Genomic DNA, 26,076 nt, shown 5'->3' on the forward strand with positions numbered 1-26,076 from the left:
AATAATCAGTTTACCAACAAACACACACATGTATACTGGCACTCATTCATAAAAAAGATAGACATAACATTTTTAAAACTTCAAAATTAAGAACAGAACAAAGAAAAAAAATATTATTCAAGAACTCTTGGTAGAACTGAAGAAAATGAAGAATGAAAATGAAGTATTGAGCTAAAAAAACCTATAAAATTTAAAGGATTATAAACGAATATAACAAGCACAAAGAACTAAATATCTGTCCATTTAAGGTGGTGTCCATCAGTTTCAGTCTTTATTTGTATTATGCATCAGGAAGTTTCCAGTTACCTAAATAAGCCAGCCAATAGGGAATGAAAATGTGCTACTTGGTTCCACCCATCCAAAACCTCACCCTCCAGGTATTAGTGTATCTCTGCAGATGTGTTACCCAGTCTCACTTTTTTCTCTATACTTTATTTCATTCTAAGTAAAATCAAACATACAGAAGAATAGCTCCTGAAGAAAATCCTTTTAAAAATCTGCAAAGGAAGTTTGCAGGTTCCCATCTAATTACAGGAAGGTGCCTTTTCATTAATTCAGATTGAGTTTATGGCTTTATGGGATGAGGTGGGAGAAAATGAATATATCCTAAATTTGTAGTGTTGATGGTTCTTCATTAACTAATCTATGGTGGTATTTATTTTGGACCTGATCTTCTTAATTCAAATACAAAACTGTATATTCATTATCATATAAAATATAATCTTACAAATCTATTACTTGGGTGCACTACTTGAGACTTAGTGGAAGAGTACCAAAGAAGGCACTTAGAGAAAATAGGATGGGATATCAGTGAAAGTAAAGTGAAAGGTCAAATAAAAAATCTGGTTTGGTCACAAACCAATCATCTGGCCTAGGTATGGATGTTTATTGCTGTGATTTGTACTTTGGAGTTAGAAATATTATTTTACCTTTATGTAAGCATACTGAATACATCCTCGTAGCAGCTTCAGTTGATGGAGCAATATTCAAATTACAAAGGGGTGGCAGGAAAGATGAAACATATGAATGGGATGGGCTTGGATAAAACTTGCTGTGTTTAATCCTGAGTGCAATTTTCTGTCTCCTGGGAACCATAGTCATTGATGAGTCACAAAAACGGTCTCTTCTCCAACTTGGAGACTAAATTTCTTTTCTTGGTAATCATCTCCTTTGAAGTATCTTTGATAAATTTTGAGGTGGTGGCGTAGGACAAATTTTACATTGCTATGATGTCTTGTCCAGAGGCTCCATATTGGGATTGATTTGAAGGCCAGGCATCATGGCTTCATACATCTAGCATTTGTTTTATGAGTTCTTGGTTTTCCTGAGCTCCAATTTTTGGTAACATTGCTTGTGATGGAGAATTCTGGAAAGTTCATAACCTGTGCACTCTTTTGTATCACATTGTCTAATGAAGATATTAGCTAGTTATGGATTTTGAATAAAATATCTATAAATAATAAACACAGGTAAATATATCAATACATGGGTGGATTTTTGATTGAACCACTTGACCGCTTAGATCTTAACTGTTTTAAGATTATTTATTTAGGTGCTTATTTATTTATGTATCAACACTTGTCTGTCACCAACTCCTGTGACACTGGAAGACTAGCTAAACAGACACTTTTTACTGTTATAGGGCATCAGGTAAGCCAGACAGCAAACATTCTGCTAAAAGCTGACAAACAAGCTCCTTGAAAGCTTGAGGAGATGAAGGGACCTGATATCACAACACTGTTATTGCAAATTCTACAGTCTTTGCTGATAGAAAGAAGTCAAGAAGGGAACGCTCTTATCCTGCCATCTATCATAAGTACATCCAACAGTTTATCTTTGGCAGAAGTTGACAGGGCCCTGAAGCTTCAGCTCTTATGTGCAGTGAGTGAGGTAACTGTCTATCACTTGAAGGCCATGATGACCAGTAAAAAAATGACCTTTCAACTTGGTATAAAAAGATAATGGTAAAAAGGAGCAGGGAGTACAAAGAAGATACCTTCATTTGCACTTCACTTTTGCTAACTCAAACTTTTGAAAATTAGGCTTTGAGTTAATAATTGATTTTTTTAAAAAATTTGATTTATATGCCGCCCTTCTCCGAAGACTCAGGGCAGCTTACAATGTGCTCAGCAATAGCCTCCATCCTTTTGTATATTTATACAAAGTCAGCTTATTGCCCCCACAAACTGGGTCTTCATTTCACCTACCTTAGAAAGGATGGAAGGCTGAGTCAACCTTGAGCCTTGGCGAGATTCGAACCCTGCAGTAATTGCAGGCAGCTGGTCTTAATAAGCTTAATAACAGGATGCCTTAAACCCCTGTACTACCAAGGCTCTGCCTACTTAATATAGCATCTTTAATCTGCTGTGGACATTGACATACAATACGGGATTCATCAGTATTGCCATCAAAAGTCTCAAATAAGGAAATGGAGTATATTTCTCCAGTACTTTAGGCTGTAGATAAAAAGGCAGGGTCTTCCAAATTCACAGAACAGCCTGATGCTATCAGATGAGAAAAGCTGTAGATGCGTAGTTTCCAGTTTAAATCTAACCTCAGAAATGAGCTCAGTAGTTGGCTTGAGGTAAGTCGTCTGGCTTGAGGTAATTCTGTCAACCTCTATCTTTCATTGTCAATTTAAAAAAAGTAATATGGAGGGCCTTGTAAAATCACAAATATAATATCTATACACTGTTTTGTATATACTAACATATATTATTCATCTTGCCATAGAAAATCAAACATATTTAATGAAACTGCTTCTTCCACAATTTCACTTCAACTGCTAGGTATTTTTGATTTTTTTTCATGATGAGGTATGCTTTAGAGTATGGAAAAATGTAATTAGTTGTATTATTATTGTTATTGTTAATAACATTGAACCTAAACAGTCATGCACAATGGGTATTGCATCCAAGCCTCTGCCCAGTGGATAAATCTTTATACCGTTCTATTGTCAATCTTAATGGTATTAACGGTAGATACTTCTAGACTCAGGCAGCGACATAGGAATAGCATATTTTTCACAATATAAGATGCACTCCCCCCCACAAAAAAAGTGGGTGGAAATGTCTACGTGTCTTATAGAGTGAATATTGTGGTGGGGGAGGGGATTTGGTCACTGCCGCTGCCTGTCACTGCTGCAGCCGTTCTTCACTGGGGAACGCTGAAGCCTTTGCTGCCGAGCAGCTGATTGGCAGTTGGATCTGCCGATCAGCTGTTCTAGGTGGTGGGGATCAACACCAATTGCCATCATTCGCCACCATTCGCTGTCGCCAATCACTGCCAATTGCTGCTGGCGAATGGCGGTTATAGTGGTAGTGGCAATAGGCAGTGGCAAATGGCGAACAGCGCCAGCAGTACTGAACAGTGGCAATAGACAGTGGCAGTGGTGATCCCTGCCACCTAGAACAGCTGATCGGCAGTATTCTGGGAGGCTGATCCAACCACCAATCAGCTGCTCGGCAGTGAAGGCTTCAGTGTTCCCCGGCGGTAGCAGGAGCTCAGCTCACTTGACCGGTGGTGAGAGCAACAGAGCGGAGCCCTGACAAGCCATGCTGTTTGCTGCAAGGACGCTAGCCAGATGAATACCAGATGTATGCTGGAAGGCAGGGGCAGATTTTTTTTCTCTTATTTTCCTCCTCTAAAGCTAATGTGTGTCTTATGGTCCGGTGCATCTTATAGTGTGAAAAATACGTTAGTTTTGCTTAATGGAAAAGGATGAAATTTATCAACAGATAATTCCATATTCAGAAAAGGATTATACAGTACTCTTCATTCTGGATTACACTGTAAATAGTAACCAACAGATAAAACCAACCACAAGGCTGAAATTACAGATTTGTGGCTTGTACTTAAAAATCAGTGGTTTTTAAGGTGAACATATTTTGTTTATCAAATGTTTTGGAATGTAGCACATCAAAGAATATTCCTACAAAGATTTCCTACAAAGGGCTACAGATAGTGGAATCCTACCACTATGAACAAAAGTCAAGTCCTGTAACTTGTATGTTTCATCCCACTGTCCTTTGGTTTCAATATGATTTTGCTTCAATTTGGTCTTCTGAGTAATTATTATGTACCCTCAAGTCATTGTTAACTGTTAATGACCACATAGATTTTCTTCATGACAATCTGTTCCTAAACTGGTATTTCATGTCTTCCAATGATAGAGGCAAAGGTCTTCCAATGGTCTTCTAGATGAGTCGATTCACAGGGTAAAGCATCGAAGAATTTTACCAGCTTACCTGAAGTGCCTCAAGATGCAGTGGATGGTTCTAATAAGCTACCAAATGGAACATTTGAAATATTTGAAGTATCTCATCCCATTGCTACATGTTGCAAAAATCTATGGTTCCTCAAGTGCTAGCTGTTTGGTTAAGCAACAATAACTGAAGTTCCCTTTGCCTGATAGTTTTGTTCAGTAGCAATAAATGAAGTGTCCTTTAAGTTCTGTTATCAAAGGCCTATTTTAAGAACTTTTTGTGTTGTAAAAATACAGCAAGTAAAGAGAAATATGTATTTGTTAGTTGTTTAATTGTTCAATGCAATATACTAAGCCATCCCATATACCTCTAAGGTAATAGAGCATTTGAGCTGATAGTTGTGGTGACTGCATTAAGGGACTCCAAAGGATTCTCAGATGGAGGGAAGATAAATAATTTCCAAGTGAAACAATTAAGGATGGATTGTAATATAATTGTAGAACAATATCCCCAGGCATTAAAGGTGCTTGAATTTTATTCAGTCATTAATTAAAGATAAGGCAAAATGGTCATGTTTAATTATTTAAAGATTCTTTCACCATATATCAGATTCCCACACACCAAAAATGATATTGTTTAAATTTAAAACAAACACATCTCATCTATTCAGGTTACGTTTTTCTGTCTTCTGTAATTTGCTGTGTACTAGCTTTTCTTTCATTATATGGATAAATGTAAAGATAATAGAAATGATAGTAGAGCAGTTTAAAAGTTGCAATTTTATCACACTGTCTCTCCATTCAAGAAGGAAAAAGGGGGAAAGAAATAAACAAAGAGAGTGATGCCATTTTATGTCCTGGTTCTGTCTTTCCCAACCTGCTGACCTCCTTAAGTGTTAGCTTTCAGTATTCATGCATTGCCAGTGTGCTTAACAGTTATGGCAACTGAAATCCAAGCATCTGGAAGACAACAAAACAGGAAAGGCTGCTCCAGGAGCAAAGCTGAAATTTTATGTTGTGTTTTATCATTGTCAACTAAGTGTAATGTACTTTTGGGTAGACATGTTTAGGATTTTGCGGTTTCTGTGGTCTTAGGGAGGTGGTTAATTTGGTTAATTTAAATCAAAGCTAGGAATATTTCTAACTTTGCTGCTTATTTTTCCAGCTTGAAATTGGCCAGTTTGATTTCTTTGTCACTTTGAAGTTGTTTCGGAAAAAAAATGTACACATTCTGTGGCATCTAATAAAGTAGTAAGGAAATAGCCAAAGAGTGAAAGAATGGATACTGATTTAGCATAATGGGTTAGGGTTAGAAAAAGAAGCTTCCTAAATGTAAATCCATTCACTAGTCACTAGACATTTACTTAATAACAGGAGAGTTTGTAGGCTGAACACAACAAGACAACATAATACTTGTGTTTCATTCACGGTCTATATATGACATTTTAATTCTTGACACTTGCCCTGCCCATGTGGCACCTGAAAAATGTATAGCTCTCTAATGATAGTACAATGCAATTATTTAGTTTTTAGGAAGAGGACAAAATCCAGCTTTACTATGGCTACTGATTGCCTGAGGATATAATGGCACTTTTCCTTCACAGTTCCCTTTTCTCCATCATTTGTATAATGCAAATGATGAATAATGTGAATCACAAAGATTGTTCTGAGATGATCAAATGCATATTGTGTTAATGTTTAAAATGGCACCTGTATTAATGCTTTCTCTGTTGCATCTAAGTACCAATTTATCATTCTGACCATGGAAACTAAAGAAAGCTTTTATTTTTCCTTGCATTTTACTGTCTCTCTATAGTAGTCATTTCTTGATTTGCAGCTATTTTGGTTCCTAATCCCCAAACCAGTTGGCGAATATCCAACTATATACAGATCATATTGGAACTATGATGATGTAGTGCTAAGAGAGAATGACTTATATGATTATTTAACTGAGAGCATATGATATTCCTCTACTCTACTCCAAGTAATGGATAAATATAATTTCCTCTTGTTTTCATTTATTTTGCTCTTTTTAAAAGCTTTACTGCAGTTTAAAGATTTCTTTAAAAAAGCTTCTGAAATTTATGTTTTGTTAATTTTTTTATAAGCTCTTTTCCCTAATATAATTTCTTATTAATTTGCTTACATTTTGTATGCATTTTGTATGCATTTTCCACTAATACCCTCCCCATGTGTCCTTGGTTTTAATATCTGATTTAACTTTTTATATTTTAACTGTATATGTAACTGTAAGCCACCCAGAGATGCTCTTTCTCTTTGGCAAAAAATGCTTACACCCTTTAATAAAGGGCAGGAAAAAAATTACAAGGGCCTATATCAAATTCATCATGGTGTAATTATGTCCCTTGTTTTATAATAGATAATTATAGCGAGGGTCAAACATTTAACATTTGACACATTGGAAAGTAAAGTTATCTACTCAGTTTGAAAAAGTGACAGGTTTTTTTTTTTTTTTTTTTGAACCAGGCTGTTTGGTTCTTTTTTAAATGTCTTTCATTTGTTGCCAGAATTTTTAAAAGGTACAGCCATATCTATATGCATATCCCAACACACCTAGTAACTGAGTCATGGAAGAAGGCACTCCCTCTTTCTCCTTGGGCATTCAGGAATCTGCAGTGTTTGCATGTAATATAAACTGCAAGAGTTTGCCCCCTAGCAAATAAACACCTTGCCCCGCCTTTCTCTTACAGAGCCTGCTTTTCTTAGGTGCCATCATGATACACGTTGTAGATAATTAGGAGGAATCTTCAGAAACTTCAAGTCTCCATACCTTCATGACATTTTAAAAGAACAAAACACCAACAACTACGCTGTTTCCAGCAATCGATCAATAAAAGTTTGGATGAGCGTAGAAAACTTACAATTTCCAATCCTTTTCTTACTTCAATGTTTTTAAGCATTTGTTTCTGAATCTTTCTTGAAATAACTTTTGGGGAAAAAAAGTTAAAATATGCATCTTTACCCATGCAGTTCCACTGAAGTTCTTTTGAGTTTAGTGAGACTTAACTTCTGTAAGTACATAAAGGAATACAATCTCTCCAACCCCCAAAATGAGTATTTGTCTTCTCTTCAAGTGATTGATGAAATAAGAAATTAAAACACATCTTAAAGGCTTAGCTTGCTTTCTGGATAAATCACCGTTGTAAAGAAATATTGCTGAAAACATATAGCATACATTTGGCAATTCTCCACTTTCATTACTGATCCAGTTTACACATCTAAGCAATTAGGATTTGCCATGGATAAATACACTTGTATCCAATGATTAGCATACCATTTTTCCAAGATGGCAATTCTAATATATAACATTATTTTTACTAGAGGCATAGAAGATGGGGAAAGAAATATATGCTTTATTGCAAACCCTATTTCATTTTTAAACTCCTCCTTTCTTTCCCCCTTGTCATTCTGAGCAGGACTTGGACAGAAGCCAACATTCCATTAGTCATTTCTTGTATTTCCCACAGTGGTGAATCTTCCTATAACTTTACTTCCTATAATATTTTTAAACATGCTTTGCCATGAATTTTCAGAATTATTCTGAAGAATAATTGGAGAAATATGGATAAACCAAGCCCTTTGCTTTAGAGGCATGAAGAGACATGTTTGGATATCCAAGCTCTAATTCCAATGCCAGCTGAAGCCACACCTTTGGGAATATGCTCTCTCTGAGCTTCTTTCAGCACCGTTTTGTCCCAACATGTTTGGTGAAGCTTCTTGAACAATAACACATATTTGAGCAGAAAGCAAATTCATACATTCATTACATGATAATATACTATGACATACCAAAAGATCTAAAGCTCACAATGGCTTGCAGATTACTTTTACTGAGTTGTAGCTATCTGGGTTTGAAAAGAAATATTGATGCTTCTATTTTGTATACTCTGTTCAAAGGGACTTGCATTCAAGTAGAAGTAGAGTAACTATCTGAAAACAACCAGAGTTGATAATATTGTTTCTTTTTTCAGGACTCTTGTATGTGTTGAGGAAATCTGATAGGACTCAGAAGCTCCACTTGGAATCCAAATGACCTAATGTCCTTTTTGTAGGAAAACACTATTATTTCCTGTATTGGGAGCTACTTCTATTCAAATATATTTTAGCCAATGAGAGATTCTTCACTATGTTTTAGCTTTTTCTCAGAAAAGAATCTGAGCCTTTCCCATGTGATTAGGTTAGATTCAAATTTATGAATTTAGTATTTATTGATTAAAGCTGGATATATATATTTTTTAACAAACTGAAAGGAATATAATGAAGACATTTTTCTGCTTTTTCACCTATCACCTATCACATTCAGAAACGTCAAATTTGCTCCGCTACAATTGCCACAAGCATGCAATTTCTTGACATCTAGTTTTCATTTCATTTCATTCATAATACACTGCATCAGGCCTTCAGACAACAATGCTCCTGGACATTCAAGATAATTTTGCTCCATTGCTTTATTTTTAGGATTTCTCTCTATTAGAAATAACTGGATGGAACTAGTCTGCAAACACTGAAAGGTAAAACCCTCACTTTGCCTCTGTTCACTGTACTAGTTTTCTCCAGCATATTGCACTTCAGTTGTATTATAGGACAACTTCTGAAACTCCCATATGGCAAAAGAATAGGAGAAGGTTTAATGAATGCTTTTCTGCTCTGTTTTCTTCATGCATCTACTTATGAATAGAACATTTGGATTCTTGTCAGGAATGTAAAGACAGCTCACTGCTTATTCTGATACAGATAAAGCTTTTCCTAATGTTGGACTAAGCAGTGCAGATTCCAGAATCTCAGGAATTGTGAATTCTTTTTTTATTTCAACATGACCATTTTATTAAAAAGCCATTCACAAAGTGTTCTTTGCTGCCTCAAATTTGCTCCATGGCTTAATATGGTGTAGAAGAGGGCACTGTTGATTGTGACAGAGGAAGTAGGCACTTCCTTGACTCTAGCAAAGTGTCTTTTTCTGCCAGAGAGTGGAATTATTAGACCATTGTCTTGGTAAAAACAAAAATGATAACAATAACAACAAGTTTGTGTACAACAGAACTATTGAGAACTTTAGGAATTTCTTATATGATTCTTGGAGTGATAATCTGAATCTCACTGACTGATGGCAAAAGAATTTTTTTCAGAGCTTAGTTTTTCCCATGGTCCCTGCCCTTCATCACATGTTCCTGGGATTTAGATTAGAGAAAGAAAGATAGGTGAGCTCATGAAATTGAGAAGAACTCAAGACCTTCAAGGCACACAAACTTTTCAAAGCACAAAATATGTAAACGTACCTGATACCATATATTCTTACTGTTGCTTTTTCTAATAGTGATAGTTTTTATTCACTGACAGTACAAAATGGCAGCAATGTACTCTTAGCAATTAAATGCAGGCAAATGATATTTTAAATTAATTGTAGTACGTTACTTAGGCTTTATATTTGTTTGGCATTGCACAATCTTAGTAACAAGAATGGTAGTTGCAATATAAAGGATGAAATGAGGCTTAAGTTGATGTGCACATCCCTGTATATTTTAAAATGTAAAGAATTTCACTACATGGTTCTCTGCTTTGTGAAAACTTATTTTGCATTCTGTTCATCTGCAATCTTCCTCGGCTTTCTCTTCATAATCAGATTGTTCTTTACAAATTCTTATTGGGTATTCTTCAAAAAATTGAAAACGGTGGCCTATCTTGCCCTTCATGATAGATAAATATATTTCAAGTCATAATGACGCTGATTCCTGGATATGAGGGATTAAAAGCAAAAATAACTATATTCATAACAACAATAGGTTTTCTTAGAACTGATGCTTGAGAGTGCAATTATACGTTCATTGCGATTACTTTTGAGTAAGGTCTATTGAACTCATTTGGCTTTACTTCAGACAGAATGTTTTTAGAATAGGTATGCCTTGAGATCAAGTCTTTGAGGAGACTTCCTTCTGAGTTTTACAAGCAGCAATATGTGTATTAATTCTCATTTCAAAGTTTGACCATTGACGCTTCTTTCCCATTAAATTGCTCAGTTTTTGTCCAGTTGAAAAGTGTTTGTGGTTTACAGTGGCAGACCATCCCTCAATCTTCAAAAAGGAAGAAGGAAAGAAAAACCACTAAATCCCCTTCTTTGTCTAGGTAGCAGACATGAATTAACATGTTTTGCTCAAGTACTGCTATGGAGGAAGCACCAAAGAGAGCCTGGGGTAGCTGACATCACTCACTGTCTCAAAGGTATATTTCATTTCACCATCTCACGCAATCTCTTCTATGTCTGGACTTGCAGAAGCCAGCGGAGTCATAATATTTAAAAGTTTGCATTCCCTCTTATAACAGTTTGACAATGTTCTGTTTCTACCTCTGTCAAAATATTATATATTTAATAGAAATCCATTTCCTTCCTAGAAAAATCATGTGAGAATGTATGGCAAAGAAGAAATCAGACTCATATCTGATTTTGCTAGCATAAAGAAATATTTAGAATTTTTCTGACTTGATTGTTCCTTGCCTCTCTCAATGCTGCTGTTTATTCAGAACAAAACTTTCACAGCCTGCTCCAAACTGATGAAATATAAGGAGGAAAATAAATTTCATTCCAGTATAGTAGAACTAGATTTAGGTTGAAATCCTGAATAGCCATGAAGTTTTTTGGTCTTGATCTATCTCCTAGTTTAAGGTACTGTTGGAAGCCTTCTCCTCCTAGAGAATGAAATATTTTTAAGAATATTAAAAGAGGCAGAATATTATATTTCCCCAAAGGAGAAATGGAGAAACATGCTCTTAAAGGCAGAAAGCAGCCCGCTTCCCACTATAGGAAAACTCAAGCTGCCTCAAGCAGAACCCTGAAGTCTTTAGAGATAGATATTTTATTTCCATTAAGAAATCCAGGCCAGCATATTCATAAACAAAATGCCTTCAGCCCAGCTCCTCCAGACTGGAGTTGATGAGATTAAGAATTTACATCCCTTCCAAAATTCTAAGGACAGGACAGGACCTTTAGGATGTAACAGGATTAACCCACCACCATTGAAATAGTAAAAGACACAAGGCTCATTATGTTGCATCTCAATCACCAAACCCCAGAATCCTATAAAAATTCATCCACTCAATCAACCATTTTGTCAGCCACACCAGAAACATGTTGCTGTCACTGAAGTTTCTGAATACCAAATAAAAAGAGACTTTCTTTCCAACTAGTCAGCCTCCATTTTATTTTCAGTGTCTTTCTTCCTGCTTGGAATCAGAACAGATTTTTCTTCCCACAGTAGTTTCTTGAACAGTCATAGAATAGAGATGAAGATCATACTTGCAAATAACTTTGGAAATTTAATTCTTTATATCAGTTTTCCTTCTTGTGTGATTTGCTAAAACTAATCAGAAGAAAAAATGGAATATCATATGCTGGCTCACATTGTCTTCTAGAGCAGAGGTGAGTGTGATTGTGCAGTTACAATAGTTCTGTAGTTTTGGGAAGCAGAGTGCTCTATAATCCCCTAGTTAGCATATTGAGCAAGAAATATTAGCCCCAGAGGTTTTTCTTTGCATATGTAGGAATGAGATGAGCAAAGCACCAGCCAGGCTTCAGAAGGTTTTTCACATTACTATTCTGCAACAAAGCTAATAAAGTGCTTTATGTGCTATCTTAAACTCTAAACAATATGGGTTTTAGCTGAAACTGATTTCATGGAATGCAGAATTTATGATGCTTAGGTGTGGCATCAAACAGATTTATTTATTTTATACAATTAATAAGCTACCTGACTCCCAACAACTCTATTTAAAAATTTAAGCACAAAGGAATAACAAGTGACCTAAAGACAAATGTGCAAAATGAACCAAAAAATAAATCACCATCTAATAGGAGGTCAGCTATCATAACTGCCCCAGAATCTGAGAGGGTGGCAAAGTTTTTAATGTTTTCCTGAACAACATCAGTGTGTGAGACAACTGGATCTCTTGTATGAGGGGCATCATTCCAGAGGGCAAGAACTATGACAGATCCCTATTTGGTTAAATGTGGCACTATTAATTATTATAATTTCTAGAAAGAATAGTGGAGAAAAAGAGGTAGACAGACAGACAAATAGTCAATATTCATCTTGCTTCAGAGTAAAAAAAAAGTTTCTCCCTAGCTGTTAAATGTTCTTCCTGAAACCAGATGGAGATGGCTGGTCTTTATCTATATTCAGTCTATGTTATTTTCACATATGTTTGTTTCCTTTGTTTGTTTGTTTATTTATGTCCCGTCTTTATTATTTTTACAAATAACTCAAGTTGGCAAACATATCCAACACAACTTTCTGCTGCTATTCAGATCTTATTCAGATGTAAATATGTTCCGTGCCATTACTTATTCAATTTATACTGGGTTTCTCACTCAGCATTTTCAAAACTGGCTAATCCGTTTTTGTTTAAGAACAGAAGGTTAAATATGTGCATTCAAATTAACATTAAAATTAATGAACAATTAGAAACCTAGTGAAAGACATGCTTCTAGCCTTTCCATAGAAGATAGAGAACACATGCAGTTCCCAAGAGAGTGCATTCCCTAGCCTATGGGCTGTGCAGAAGAAGGCTTTCCATCTTGAATGTACGATGAAAGAGCTTCTGACACAGGAATGTCTGCAAATGATATGTTGCTCTTTTCTTTCTAACAAATCATTTCAGTCCATATCTGTTTCAGTATTGAATCTGCCCCCCCAAAAGTGCAAAAAATATGGTCATAGATTGTGCATTTTTCTCCTACTACATCAGTTTATTTTTGTAAGTGGTTTCCCTTGTCCCATAGATATATAGTTGTAGATATTATGCCTGATAAATCTTTGTGCATTTTAATAAAGCTATTGTTGCAAGTGGATTCTAGTTTGCACAGAGATGAGAATGTTGATCAAGTTCATCTAAAGGAACATTTCCCTTCATTTCAAACCCATCTCTATTACTTTTCAAAAATGAGCTAATAATAATGCACTTTGTTTTGACAATAGAGGATTCAGTAAAAAAAACAAAAAAAAAACCTCCATAGAGCTTTTGATTAACAGTTCCTCTATGAAATGGGTGTCAAACTCAATCATGTCACGTGATGTATCATGACATATCGTAACATTTTTTGCCTTTGTGGAGCTGGGGTGGGCGTGGACTGCACATAACACATTCAGTTTGACAGGCCTGCTCTATGAAGTCTTGCAGTTTATTGTAGTTTTCAAACTTGAGTGAGTGACCAGAGGAGAGCAAATGCAGTTTGCTCAGCCTGAGATGTACCATCAAGATTTTAATGCCTTTATATGAGAACCAGTATAGTATAGTATTTAAGTTATTGAGCTAGAACTATAAGGCAAAGGTTCAAGTCCTCCACACAGCTACAGAAGTTTACTGGGTGATTTTCTATCAGTCACCCAAGCTACCTCACACAATCCTTATGGGGGGGAAAATGGAGGAGGGAGGGCCACCGTGAGTTCCTGGAGGAAAGGGTAGTCATAAATCTAATGAATAAACAAATATAAAGAAGGGGAACAGAGAACTGCTATTTTTATAAGTTTCACTGCAGAAATCCAGTCCTTGAAGCAGTAGTCCTTTTGGTTTAGAAGAGCAAAGAAAAAAAAAAACAACTAAGCTTCATATTCATGTGTGCACCTCACTGCTTTTCATTCCAGCATCTTTTCTTGCCAGTGGCTATTCTCTGACAATCACATCATATTCCTGATTAAAAATGTAAAAATCAGTTGTAGTTCCCACCCTGCCTACTTTATTAAAAGGCTCTGTTCTTTCAAGGTGTGATGCTGATAAGATCCAAGTAATGTACTAATGCAACTTCACTTCCTGAGTTTTTTGGGAATTGTTCTTCAAGCAAGGGTGGGTTGGACCACGTAATAATGTGGTGAAAAAGCAAGTTGATTCTATAGAGCTATTAGCAAATTTGTGGAAGATTTATGATGACTGGATAGATGTTGGAGCCAGAAATACACATAGTGTTCATTTTAAAAGTGTGCAAAACTAATAATTTCTAACATGCTTTAAAAAAGTGTTGCAAACAGTACTTTTCAAAAAGGATAACCAATTGTATGTCTTTCTATATTGATAGTCTTCATTGAAGAGGTCTTTCTTTTCTGATATAATTGCCAATCATCCTTTAGACAAGAAGACTCACAGGCACACTTACTGATCACTAATCTTATTATAAACAATGAATTGCATTTCTCTTTCTTTTGTATGAAAACTTTCTATATTTAACTCTATACATCTAAAATTAGCAAGTGTATATTTTATGCACATTCATATGGTATTTTTGATGATAGAAATGTGAGTGGTTAATATTCTATTTGGTTTTTAATTTTCTCAAGAAGTTCACATTAGACATGTTTAAGCAACTCAGTCTTTGCATATATGAAGAGCAAATTATCTGTTTTTGTGCCTTCAAAACTTTACAAAATAATGCACATAAAAATGCAGCACTTTTCTGAATATTCTGATGCAGTGTTTGGCGCAAGAATAAAGTATGTTTAAGTATCAATACTTTGTCATAAAATATGCTTGGACATATATTTCTATATAAGCTATTTGACATTCTTACTTTCATATAATATACCGTGTTTCCCCGAAAATAAAACCCTGTCTTATATTTTTTTGAACCCTGAAATAAGCGCTTGGCCTTATTGCCATGCACTCAAAAGCCCCATTGGGCTTATTATCAGGGAATGTCTTATTTTGAGGGAAATGGTAACAAAACACATTAATGTGGAAACAGGATAGAATGGTCTTACAAATGACACAAACTAGAAATTGCTTGATAGGTACAATATCAGAAAAAGTCTGGTATCATCTTTTCTAATGCTTTTCATTAAAAGGCATAACTTTTCATGGACTGCAGATGATGTCATCCAAATTTAAATCACTTAGCCACTCTATGCATCTGATGAAGTTATTTTTTTATAGCTCATTGTGCCATTTAATAAAATTTGTTACCAGGAAAGGTGTACCAGAGTCCTTCTGATTTTTGGGTATCATAGACTACTTTCTTCCTACAACATGTACAAGAAGAACATCTTTGTATTTCAATCCTATGTTCCAATAGATCAAAAATTCACCTTCTGTAAAAATATTTTTCTGTTGACAGAAAACCCAAATACCTGAGCTGATCAGTGCTCTGCAGAATCAAACATGAAACCAAGGAAGGCAACTTGTATGAATGCACACTGGGATAATAAAATCAAAACTCTTCTTTTGTGTTCACTTTACATTCTATCTTACATTTTTTTTTTTCAGAAAAGGGAGGGATAAGAGTGAGAGCAACTCTTTGTTTGATTATGAGTTTGACAGGTAGGGAGTGGGGAAGAGAGGGAATGTACTGTCTTCTTAAATTACTTACTAAACCAACTCCTGCACTCTTTTGATTTACCATGCATTCCAAAGTTAAGCTAGTCTAGCCTCAGGCAAGATAAAATCTGCTAGCATGCTGCAGAGTCCTGAAATCTTTTACTAGCTTTCATATTTGATGGAGTCAGAGCAATGGTCTTCTAAATCTGTGGAGAGTTGTGACAACAGAAGTAACCTGAGCTCTACACTCAGCATTTATTATTTTCTTTCACAAACTCATTATGATGTGGTTTTTAGATGTCTGGCCCTTTCGCCAATAGCTTTTCTTTGAGCTTTTACAACTGAGATGAAAAGTCCCATTTAGGAAAGTTGAACCAAACTCAGGAAATTGTCTACTGGCTCCTTGAATCCTCTCCTTATCATTATACTCCCCACTCAGACTGGCTCAAAGTGTTATGAGCTGTTGAAAGTTTGTATGTTTTCAGTGGATGCCATAATTACTCTTGTGTTCATGGCTAGTCATGTAGCACCACTATCAACTTGGGTGGAAAGTTCTGTCATGAGGGTGACAGTTATAATAGGCAAGTGGGCTTCTATGTGTCTGGATATGTTGAATTTTTAGACAGAACATGCTATTTTAACAGGTTGAAATTTCTTGCATAAAATAGTTGAATTGAAATAAGAACTTGAACTCTCTCTCTCTCTCTCTCTCCCTCCCTCCCTCCCTCCCTCCCTCCCCCCCTCTCTCTCTCCTTGTGTATATATGCTGCACATTTATTGATTGTCCATTACCCATTATATAGGAAATATTGCAAAGTCTGTACATTGTATTATGTACAGAATACAAACTATATTGATAATAGTAGCATCCTCTTCTTCATCACCCTAGTGTTTTCCTTCAGATGCAGCTCTGCTTTTCAGCTCAACAATCAACTGGATGATTATCTAACTGGATGATCTTCATGTTCACATTAATTGTGTCCAGCCATGTAATTGGTTTTTCATGGAAACATGCATAGGTTAAAAAGAAAGCTGGTAGTGAAAATAAAGAGCCAAGGTAGATAAAATTTAAATGAGAAAAAGCAATGTGGTCAATATGAGAGCACAAGAACTACTAAATGGAGTGGAGAGAGCCATGGTTTTAAATTATGCATTGGTTGCGTTCCATGTTGGCCATTGTGGAAGATGATGCCACATTAAAATAATCAATGAAGCAATACCCAAAACATGTTTAATGAGTTTTCATGCTTAAAAGAGATTTAAATCATTCAGCTGGATTTATGCATGGCAGCATAAACAATGTTCCAATGGCTGTTTAAAAGGGTCACATGTGGGTACTTGGCCATGAATTGCCCATTCCTGAATGAAAGTGAGCTTGGCACATTAATAAATATGAGATCTGACTGGCTGAGGCTTATAATAATGGTTTCATTTATCCTGAGGCTGTTCCCTGCAGTTTATGGGATCATCAGTCCTCCTCATTCATATGAAAGCAGGAAGAGTGTTCTATCAATCAACTGAACACTGGCAGATCCGTTATTCTGTTTATAGGCAGATGGGGTTTACTGATGCTGATGCTACTACCAAAACTGTCAGTAAAAAGTTTCATGCCCAATACAAAACAGTTGCTCCTGGTCACTATCAAAACTAGAATCCTAAACTGGCTGTAAATTAAAGAAGAGGCAAAATAGTTCTGTTTTTCATTGTGGAGTTAATTTTTTTATTGGAATTATTTCAAATATGGAAACAATATAGGCTGAAATAATATATGTAACAAATGAAGTCCAAGCAACTCAGTACCCTGCTTCCATAGAACTTGAATAGTAAGGGTGGGAATCACTCTTTATTTTATATGCAAAAAATTGCATTTGTTTGATTTCTTTTACAAAAAGACGTATAGAAATATGTTCTTTTGAGTCACTTTTTGACTTCTGTTAACTGCCTGAACAAGTCCTTGAAGTTTTCTTGGGAAGGTTTTTTTGGAAATGGTTTGTCATTGTTTCCTTTCTAGGACTGGAGAAAATGACTGGCCCAAGGTCACCTTGAGTAAACTTCATGTCTTACATGAAACTAGAATTCATGATCTTCTGGTTTGTAGCCTGAAACTTAACTACTGTACTAAATTGATTCTCTTGATTCAAAGATAGTTACTGGTGACATTTCCATGTTGGCTTCTTGGCAATAACCTAAAAGTAGTTTGCCATTATTTTCATTCAGGATGTTTTTTTTTTTTTTAAATTCACACTCTAACCCACCCAGGGGGATTTTCTGGTGATTTCCTGCTCATATATTAACCAGGTTCCCTTCTCGTCCCCCCAAAAATCTATTTTTTATATTTCAGATGATCTAGTAGCCCACATTATAATTTTTATGTGGGCTGGGATGACCTTCCTTTGTATTGATGCTATAACCCTGGAGAAAAACTAATTTTGTGTTCTAATGTATCTAACTAAATAAACAATTGCTTCTACTGCATCTTTTCTCTATTCCTTTTTGAATAAAATACTTAGAAGTGAAATACACACTGAAGTATACTTTTTCAGATTTACTTTTGGCTGATTAGGTGATAATAATGCTTGAGTATCTTTTATTTTTAAAAGTTAAAAAATCAGTTTGTACTTCTGTTTCGCAAGCTGCAATCCTAGATAAGGATTTGGTTTACAAATTCCTCTTGAAATTCCCACAATGCCTTGGTTTTAAAACTTTGCAATTGCATCACTTCTGATGACATTTATTTGACCCTTCAGCTGGAGGATTCTTTGACATCTTTAGTATCTGACTGAAGAAAGCTACTCTTTTGCTCTTCAAGGCTTGGTTTATCTTCAATGCACACTATTTTATACTGGAGGGCCATTTGTGCAACTTTTATGAAAAAAATAAGCCTTTTCCACAGGCGGAAATAACAGGACTGTTTTTGAATTTTCTCTCACCTAATAACAATGTTTATGTTTTCAAATTGTCTCTTATAGATAAAGGTAAGGTAATGTATTTCCTCACTTAATGATATTCATTTAGTAATGTTTGAAGTTATGGTGCTCAAAAAAGTGACTTATGACTTGGTCCTTACCCTTGCAGGGTAATTCACATGAACAGAGCTTGGCAACTGCTGCTCATTTACTTCCTCACATTCACACAATCATCATTTGCAATCTATTCAGCCAGCTTCTGACAAGCAAAATCAATGGGCAAGCTGGCAGGAGGGCACAAGTCACAGTCACATGATGTTTGACTTAATGACCACAGGCAAGTCACTTAATGACCACAACTGGGACTGCTGGAATTGCCATTGCTAAGTGGGGCAGTCATGTGATGTTTTGCTTAATGACTGCTTCACTTAGTGATGGAGTTGCCAATCTCAAGTAGGGTTATTAAAGAAGGACGATCTGTATAGAATGTGTATGTACTCCAGCTGCATGAATGACAGTGTTCCTTGCTTAATGATATTGGTGCCTGCCTTTGCATGGCCTCAGCCTATGGCACATTGGGTGGGGGGAATACCAGTGGCAAGAGAAATGAAGAAGATAAATAAAACCCACATTTCTTTACCACCTGCCGTCTAATGATCACTTCCCCTGATAATTCTGTCTTAAGGTGCATTCCAGACATGAAGGGCTTGCCCAGACACCACAAATAGCAGAGGGGAATTTGAAGAAAGCCCAGAGATACTAAAGAAGAGAATAAAATAAGAAGGGAAGCAAATATTTCATTTCTCACCAAATCTTTTCTTAGCGATTTGATTTTAGACAAAAACAACCTTAACTGACAGCTTGCTCTGAAGGGTTAAATTAACAGGAGCTAATGTAAGATAAATCAGATATTGTCAGCCATAAGAAAATTTGAAAGGCATGGTCTTTTCTTTTACAGCAGACCAGACTGTGGAAACCTGATCTGATGGTGAAAGTAATAGAACATTTTTCAGGGGGAGGCAGGAATTTTTGTTCACACTTACTTTCTCCCTTTCCTGAGCCCTAATTAAGAAGCAAAGGAAAAGTAAATTTCAACTGTTGTTAAAAATGGATGGTGTTTATCTGGGAATAACATAATTATTCCTGAGTTTAGTGTACCTATTTCTACTTGTTAGTAAAGAGAAGTTTATAATATATAAAAATTATAATTGGAATCAGAGCCAGAGTTAAAGAAGATGTATGGGTTCGGCTTATTTATGATGCTGGAAGTTGGAGGGAAGTCCAAGGTTCAAGATGAAATGTACTGTTTGATCCCAACATACATTACTTTTCAAGCTAGAAGAGCAGTTCTGCTCTATGGTACCAGAGTCAGAGAGATGGTACTTTTTTCTCCAGTCAATTTGATTAATAGAATAGACTGTGAATACTTGGCAGCCTTGTCCATACATATGGCATTTTTTCCCACTGATATATTGATGCTACATGTGTACATACGATAATTGAAGAGCACTCGGAGGCTCCAACTGGTCTAGAATGCGGCCGTGCGGGTGATTATGGGACCAACACAGCGCACCAATATAACACCTTTCCTGAGCGAGCTGCACTGGCTCCTGGTGGTCTTCCGGGTGCGATTCAAGGTGCTGGTTACCATCTTTAAAGCGCTCCATGGCTTAGGACCTGGGTACCTATGAGATTGCCTTCTGCCACCGATAGCCTCCCACCAGCCAACACGCTCCCACAGAGAGGGACTTCTCAGGGTGCCGTCGGTTAAACAATGTTGACTGGTGACCCCCAGGGGGAGAGCCTTCTCTGTGGGGGCACCTGCCCTCTGGAATGAATTGCCCCCGGAGGTATGTATGATCCCCAACCTACATACCTTTCACCGTGCCCGTAAGACTTTACTGCTCCAACAGGCTGGGCTGGCTTAAATAACGAATTTTAATGGGTGTCTAGTTTTTTAGTTTTTTAATATAAGGGCCAAATTATTTAATATGTTTTAAACTGTTTTTAAATTTTATGGATATATGTTGTTTTATTGTGGCTGTGCACCACCCTGAGTCCCTCCGGAGAAGGGCGGTATAAAAATTTAAATAATAATAAATAATTTAAACAAATAAATAAATAATTCATGTGCGCACAAAGGCAGCCTATATGCGGTGAATTTAAGTAGATTACTTTTCTCCATGCTATAGGTACAAGTAATACAAATAGCACCTACTTATTTAGTTTTGTGAGATTTACTCTCACATAAGTGTGCATAGGATTATATTATTTAATTTATAGCTATTTTAGTGACCCAGGACACTAAATATAGGGATCCTTGGTAGGACCCCTTATTTCAACCCTCAGCTACAAATATTTATTGACACTAATTATTGGTTTGGAAAATGTAGGACTGCCTAATTAAATAGAAATCCTCTCATAAAAGCGTTCACCTTCTTGAATTAATGATAACAATTGCAATTGTGTAGACCTTTTTGTTTGTCCCATTTTAAAAACAAAAGGGTCACCAAAACGTTTATTCAAAAGGAAGTACTTATTTACCATTTGAATTATTTTATGTACCCCATGTCATAAAACACCAACAATTTGAACTTATTCATCAAGAATGTTGAGTAGAAATCTCTGTGCAATCAACCTTTCATATCAATGAGGGAGATGGGGCTGTTTGTATTCTTGCATCAGGAGACTGATACCTGTTTTATAAAATTGTTTGTGCCATAAAGTCAGGATGTTGTCATGCAGAAAGAAATGCCCTAACTCACTGATGTTCAGTGAAAAGATTTCTCAAATACGTAGTAAGATTAGGGGTTTTGGCAGTGGTTTGCTCTCCGAGCTTCTTTCAATTTAGTTTCTCAATGTTTCATTACTAGACTAGGTAACATCATCAGCACAATTTTATTGTCCTATTCCTCTTTAACTTATACATGTCTTGTGTGCCCATGTGGTCAGTTAGTTGTGTGATTGGTTCTTCGTTTGGAGCTATATTTAAATTCTGAGCAGCTGATTGGTTTTCTTTTTGATAGGTCATTCGAATGGTTTGGTTTCTTATGTATTCATATCCTGGATCTAAATCAATATGCTTGTTAATTGCTCCCTTGATAGAATAATAGGCATCAATAAATTCATGTGTATAGTGGGTGTTGGCATGGCCAATGATTTTTGTTCCTTCCCAATCAAACTAGTATTGTTCATTGTCAATGTGGCTCAAGATCAGGGATTTCAAACTGTATTCAGAGGAACCTAGGGAGAAAAATCACTCAGATGCAGCCAGGGACATCCACAGCAACATGTTAAAGGTACAGCAGAAACAATGGGACTTGTCAGATGCCCTATGCCTCCTGGGGTGTTTGTACTCATGATATTCATTCCATGATAGGCAGAATGGGTTCAGTTGAACCTGTGATGCAAATGCACTGGGAATAAAGACTTTCAAAAGCATTTCTGGACTGCTGAACCTAAATAAGAACTTTCAAAGCATATAGAGTAGACTAATATTTGAGAGGACAAAGCAACGAGAGCAGCAGGAGATTACCATTTTTGTCTTTCCTCCTTTTACAGGTAGTCCTTGATTTATGGCCACAATTCAGCCCAAAATTGACGTTGGTAAGTGGAACATTTGTTAAATGAGTTTTGCCCCTTTCTTGCTGCAATTATTAAGTAATCACTACGGTTGTTGAGTTAGTAACATGTTGAATTAGTAACATGGTTGAGTGAATCTGGATTCCCCATTGACTTTGCTTGTCAGAAGGTCACAAAAGCTGATCACATGACCCCAGGACACTGCAACCATCATAAATATGAGCCAGTTGCAAAGCATCTGAATTTTGATCATATGACCGGGGGATGCTGCAATGGTCGTAAGTGCAAAAAATGGTCATAAGTCATATTTTTCAGTACCATTCTAACTTTGAACGGTTACTAAATGAACTGTTGTAAGTCGAGGACTACCTGTATTGGTTTTATTGTAATTTGTTTTGATTATTCTGATTCATCCAGATTTGTTGGAAGTAGGACAGCAACCAACTTTAATACATCATCATCATTATCATTTCAGTAACGGGCAGGCTCATATAGAAGGAAATCATCTTTCAGATATTTTGTTGTTGAGCCATTGTCAAAACCAGGAGCTCAGCTGAAGACATTGCAAACAGATGGAACTGATACATAACATAAATAGAAAAGGAGACACCAAATAGTATCCTGGACATTTTATTTTATATCAGTTGAAACTTACAACACTGATGGGCTGCACACTTTTGTAATTTATGTGACATTATACAATAAAAATGACATAAAAGTGTTATGTGCATTTCATAACTCTGTTTAGCATAGATTATTTCCAGCCTTTCTGGACTGAGGGCATAACCCATAACTTGCAAAGGGTTAATTGTATGTTCAGAACAACACATTTGGGGTTTTAAGTCCTGTGGATCATTGTCAGTGAGAATGGATGCTAAAGATTTTTTTTTTTCACAATGACACAATAAAACATCTTTTAGAAGAATACAAGGTAGGCCTCTCTTTTTGACAGCTACAATATAAAGGATCTAATTTATCTAGATTTGTCCCAGTGAAACAGAAAGCTAGAACAGTCTGTGACTGCTATTACAAAAAATGTTGCAGTGATAAAAAAATAAAATTAGCCCATAAAAACTGTTATAAAGCTCCTAAATTTCAGTTTCTGCTTGCCATGCAAATTCTAGGCAAATGTGATGTTGTCTATGTGATAAAAATTAAGTAGCAGGCAGAGAAGCTCCTTCTTCTTCTGTGACAGCCAGAGCATATCATTCCCAGACTGAATGTTACCTGGAGCCTTAGTCATTTTTATTTCTTCCAAAAGGCAGTTAATTTCAATAAGCACTTTGCTAGAGGTTTCTGCTTTCTTCCTTGCCTTCCCAACTTTTTAAAATACTATCGCTGAGACTATTAACAAGTTCAATTAAAAAAACAAACGTGGAAAGTCATGCAGAATGTCTGCCTACATGAAAAAACTAAACCAGAGGAAAGATTTTCTTTCTTTCTTTCTTTCTTAGTTAGTTTCTGTAGAAGTTTAAATCCTTTTTCTCCCTGTATTCTCTGTGAATGTAAATTTTACAACATCTCTATTTTTAATAACAATAAAAAAAAATCTTATTCCTAAGGACCTAGTTAAGGTTTTGCTACATTGCAGATAGCTGTTAAATATCAATGAACAACAACATAAATATGCAATGTGGTAATAAAAATTGTCAGATTGGAATTGTGAGGCTTTTTCCAGCAGAGCCACTCCTCATAGAATCTAATAATGCATGTTAGGAGAATTGACTATATTCCCAATGCTTCAAGGTTCTTTCAAAAACCATTCCATTCCTTTTAAACTACAAATCATTTCCCCTTTTGTCTACACTGATATTATACATTACATGATTCAGAATCCATCATGATCAGCTGATTCCTTCCCTTCTTAGGGTCTATTTCCAGTTAAGGTTGTATTGCTCAGTTTTTGCCCCAAGAAAGCCAGTATGTTCTCAAAACAGTTGATCAGAATCTATTAACTGGTTCAGTATTTAGGAAAAGTATTCCAATAACTTCTAGTATTTTGTGTGTTTTGTAGGGATGTTCAGTGGAGTCACGTCAGAGATGAATAAATAGAATTTATTGAAATAGAGTTAACTTTCTATTTAAGGCAGAGGTGAAGCAATAAACTACAAGGTGAGCATAATGTGATGAATTCAACTAATTGAGGGCCAACAGAAATCTTGGCCAGTGGCTTTAATGGACTGCTGTACAATATCTACCCTTGGCAGAGCCAAAGCAATTTAGTGAGAGAACCCTGGCATTTGCTTTGGCCTGTTCTTAGCAGATGACTAAAAGATGACTCACATATGTGCTATGAAGATTCATTATTGTCAGTGCCTGAAGACATGGGGAAAATTCAGGAAGAGAAATTTATATTTCTCCTGGGGACTGTACAACACATCTCAATATCCTTGCCTTTAATCAGGTCCAGAATGAGATACTAACAGGAGAAAAGTCTTCTATATCATCAGTCATTCTAGCCAAGGAGGTTAAAGTTATATACAAATAAATCAAGACATCTTAAAACATAATTTAATTCATTATCTTTATGTTTAACACTGTTTTGTTTTCTCCAGCTGAGCTGTCAAATTGAGGACCTAACAATAGAAATTACCATCACAAGGAGAACTTTTGTGGCAAAAGCTCCATGATGTGTGACACTTTAATTTAAAAGAGCAATGTTGTTTTTTTATTAATAGCTAAATCTATGTCTTGCATCTAAATCCCCACAGAGGTCACATCATATTCTCATGAACAAACCTTTCAACCCAACAACAAATCCATCTGCTTCCCTGACTAATCAATTTCTTTACTAGCAACATGTAACTGAATTAAGACCAGGTGTTTACCTCATGTGAACTTCAGATGCCAGTTTGATGCATGTTGAATCTGCATCCCTTTACATTTCTATATAATAGCAATAGCACTTAAACTTATATACTGCTTCATAGTGCTTTTACAACCCTCTCTAAGCAGTTTACAGAATCAGCATATTGTCCCCAACAATCTGGGTCCTCATTTTACCGACCTCATTTTGAATGATAGAAAATGTGTCTTATAATGCTAATGATACCTTGTGAACACAAATGAAAGTAAATTTACATTCGTTTAATATAAATTGTAATATTTATTTAGCATCCACTTAACATTTCTGAAGTCCCAAGCTTATATACATTTTAAAAGAAAACAGCAGCAGTAAAGCACAGAACAAAAAGAATGGAAGCAATTACCAAAGTGAACAGAACACTTAAAAAGCAAATGCATATATACAATTAAAATGTCCTTGTATTAAAAATCTCATTTTTTTCTTATTATTTTTGATAACAAGGTGCCACTGAAAATGGCATAACATTGTACAACATGGTAACACTAATTTGGGAAGGTTGTTGTTGGACTGGAATGTCAATGCTTTTGGCCTTATAGATCTGCTCACTATCTGACTCCTTAAGAGCCATTGATGCTGTAGTTTGCCCACCTCTGAGATCAATAAATATAGGGAACTTCATGAATGAAGTTGCTAGTTGAGAAAATTTTGACCATCATTGCAGGGGTGGGTTCTAAAATATTTAACTACTGGTTCTGAGGATGTGGCTTATTTTGTGGGCATGGCTTGGAGGGTAATATGACTAGGTGGGCGTGGCCAATTTTTTTTTTACTTTTAAAAGCATTTTTTCTACAATTTAAGAGGTTGCAGAAAAAAATGTTTTTAGAAGCCTCTGACAATCAGGCAACTCAGGTGGGATCACCAGAGGCTTTTAAAGGCATTTTTTTTACTACAACCTCTTCGGCTGAAGAGGTTGCAGAAAAAAATGCTTTTAAAAGCCTCTGACGATCCCAGCTAAGCTGCACGATCATCAGAGGCTTTTTTAAAAAAACTTTTAAAAACATTTTTTTGGCCGAAGAGGCTGTAGAAAAAATGCTTTTAAAAGTTAAAAAAAAAAGCCTCTGATGAGGTGGGCAGGGTAAGAGAGCAGCGACCAGGCCAGGGACCGGTTCCGGGACGTGGCCAGCCAATGTTATTACCGGTTCTCTGAACTACTACAAATTTTTAATACCAGTTCTTGAGAACCGGTGCGAACCGGGAACAACCAA

The 26,076-nt window shown here is 36.0% G+C and overlaps 1 long non-coding RNA gene across 1 annotated transcript in view; it reads left to right on the forward strand.

Moving 5' to 3' along the window:
- The first annotated feature begins 8,192 nt into the window (after nt 1–8,192).
- The window catches only part of LOC117663844 (uncharacterized), an 85,548-nt gene continuing 67,664 nt past the window's right edge, over nt 8,193–26,076 (forward strand). The window contains exons 1-3 of the long non-coding RNA XR_015733031.1: nt 8,193–8,736; nt 10,346–10,441; nt 21,985–22,029. This is a non-coding gene — a long non-coding RNA (uncharacterized LOC117663844). The remainder of the gene's footprint in view (nt 8,737–10,345; nt 10,442–21,984; nt 22,030–26,076) is intronic.

Source organism: Pantherophis guttatus, chromosome 3 (genome assembly GCF_059756535.1).
Source record: "Pantherophis guttatus breed Tessera chromosome 3, ASM5975653v1, whole genome shotgun sequence".
NCBI classification, from domain to species: Eukaryota; Metazoa; Chordata; class Lepidosauria; order Squamata; family Colubridae; genus Pantherophis; species Pantherophis guttatus.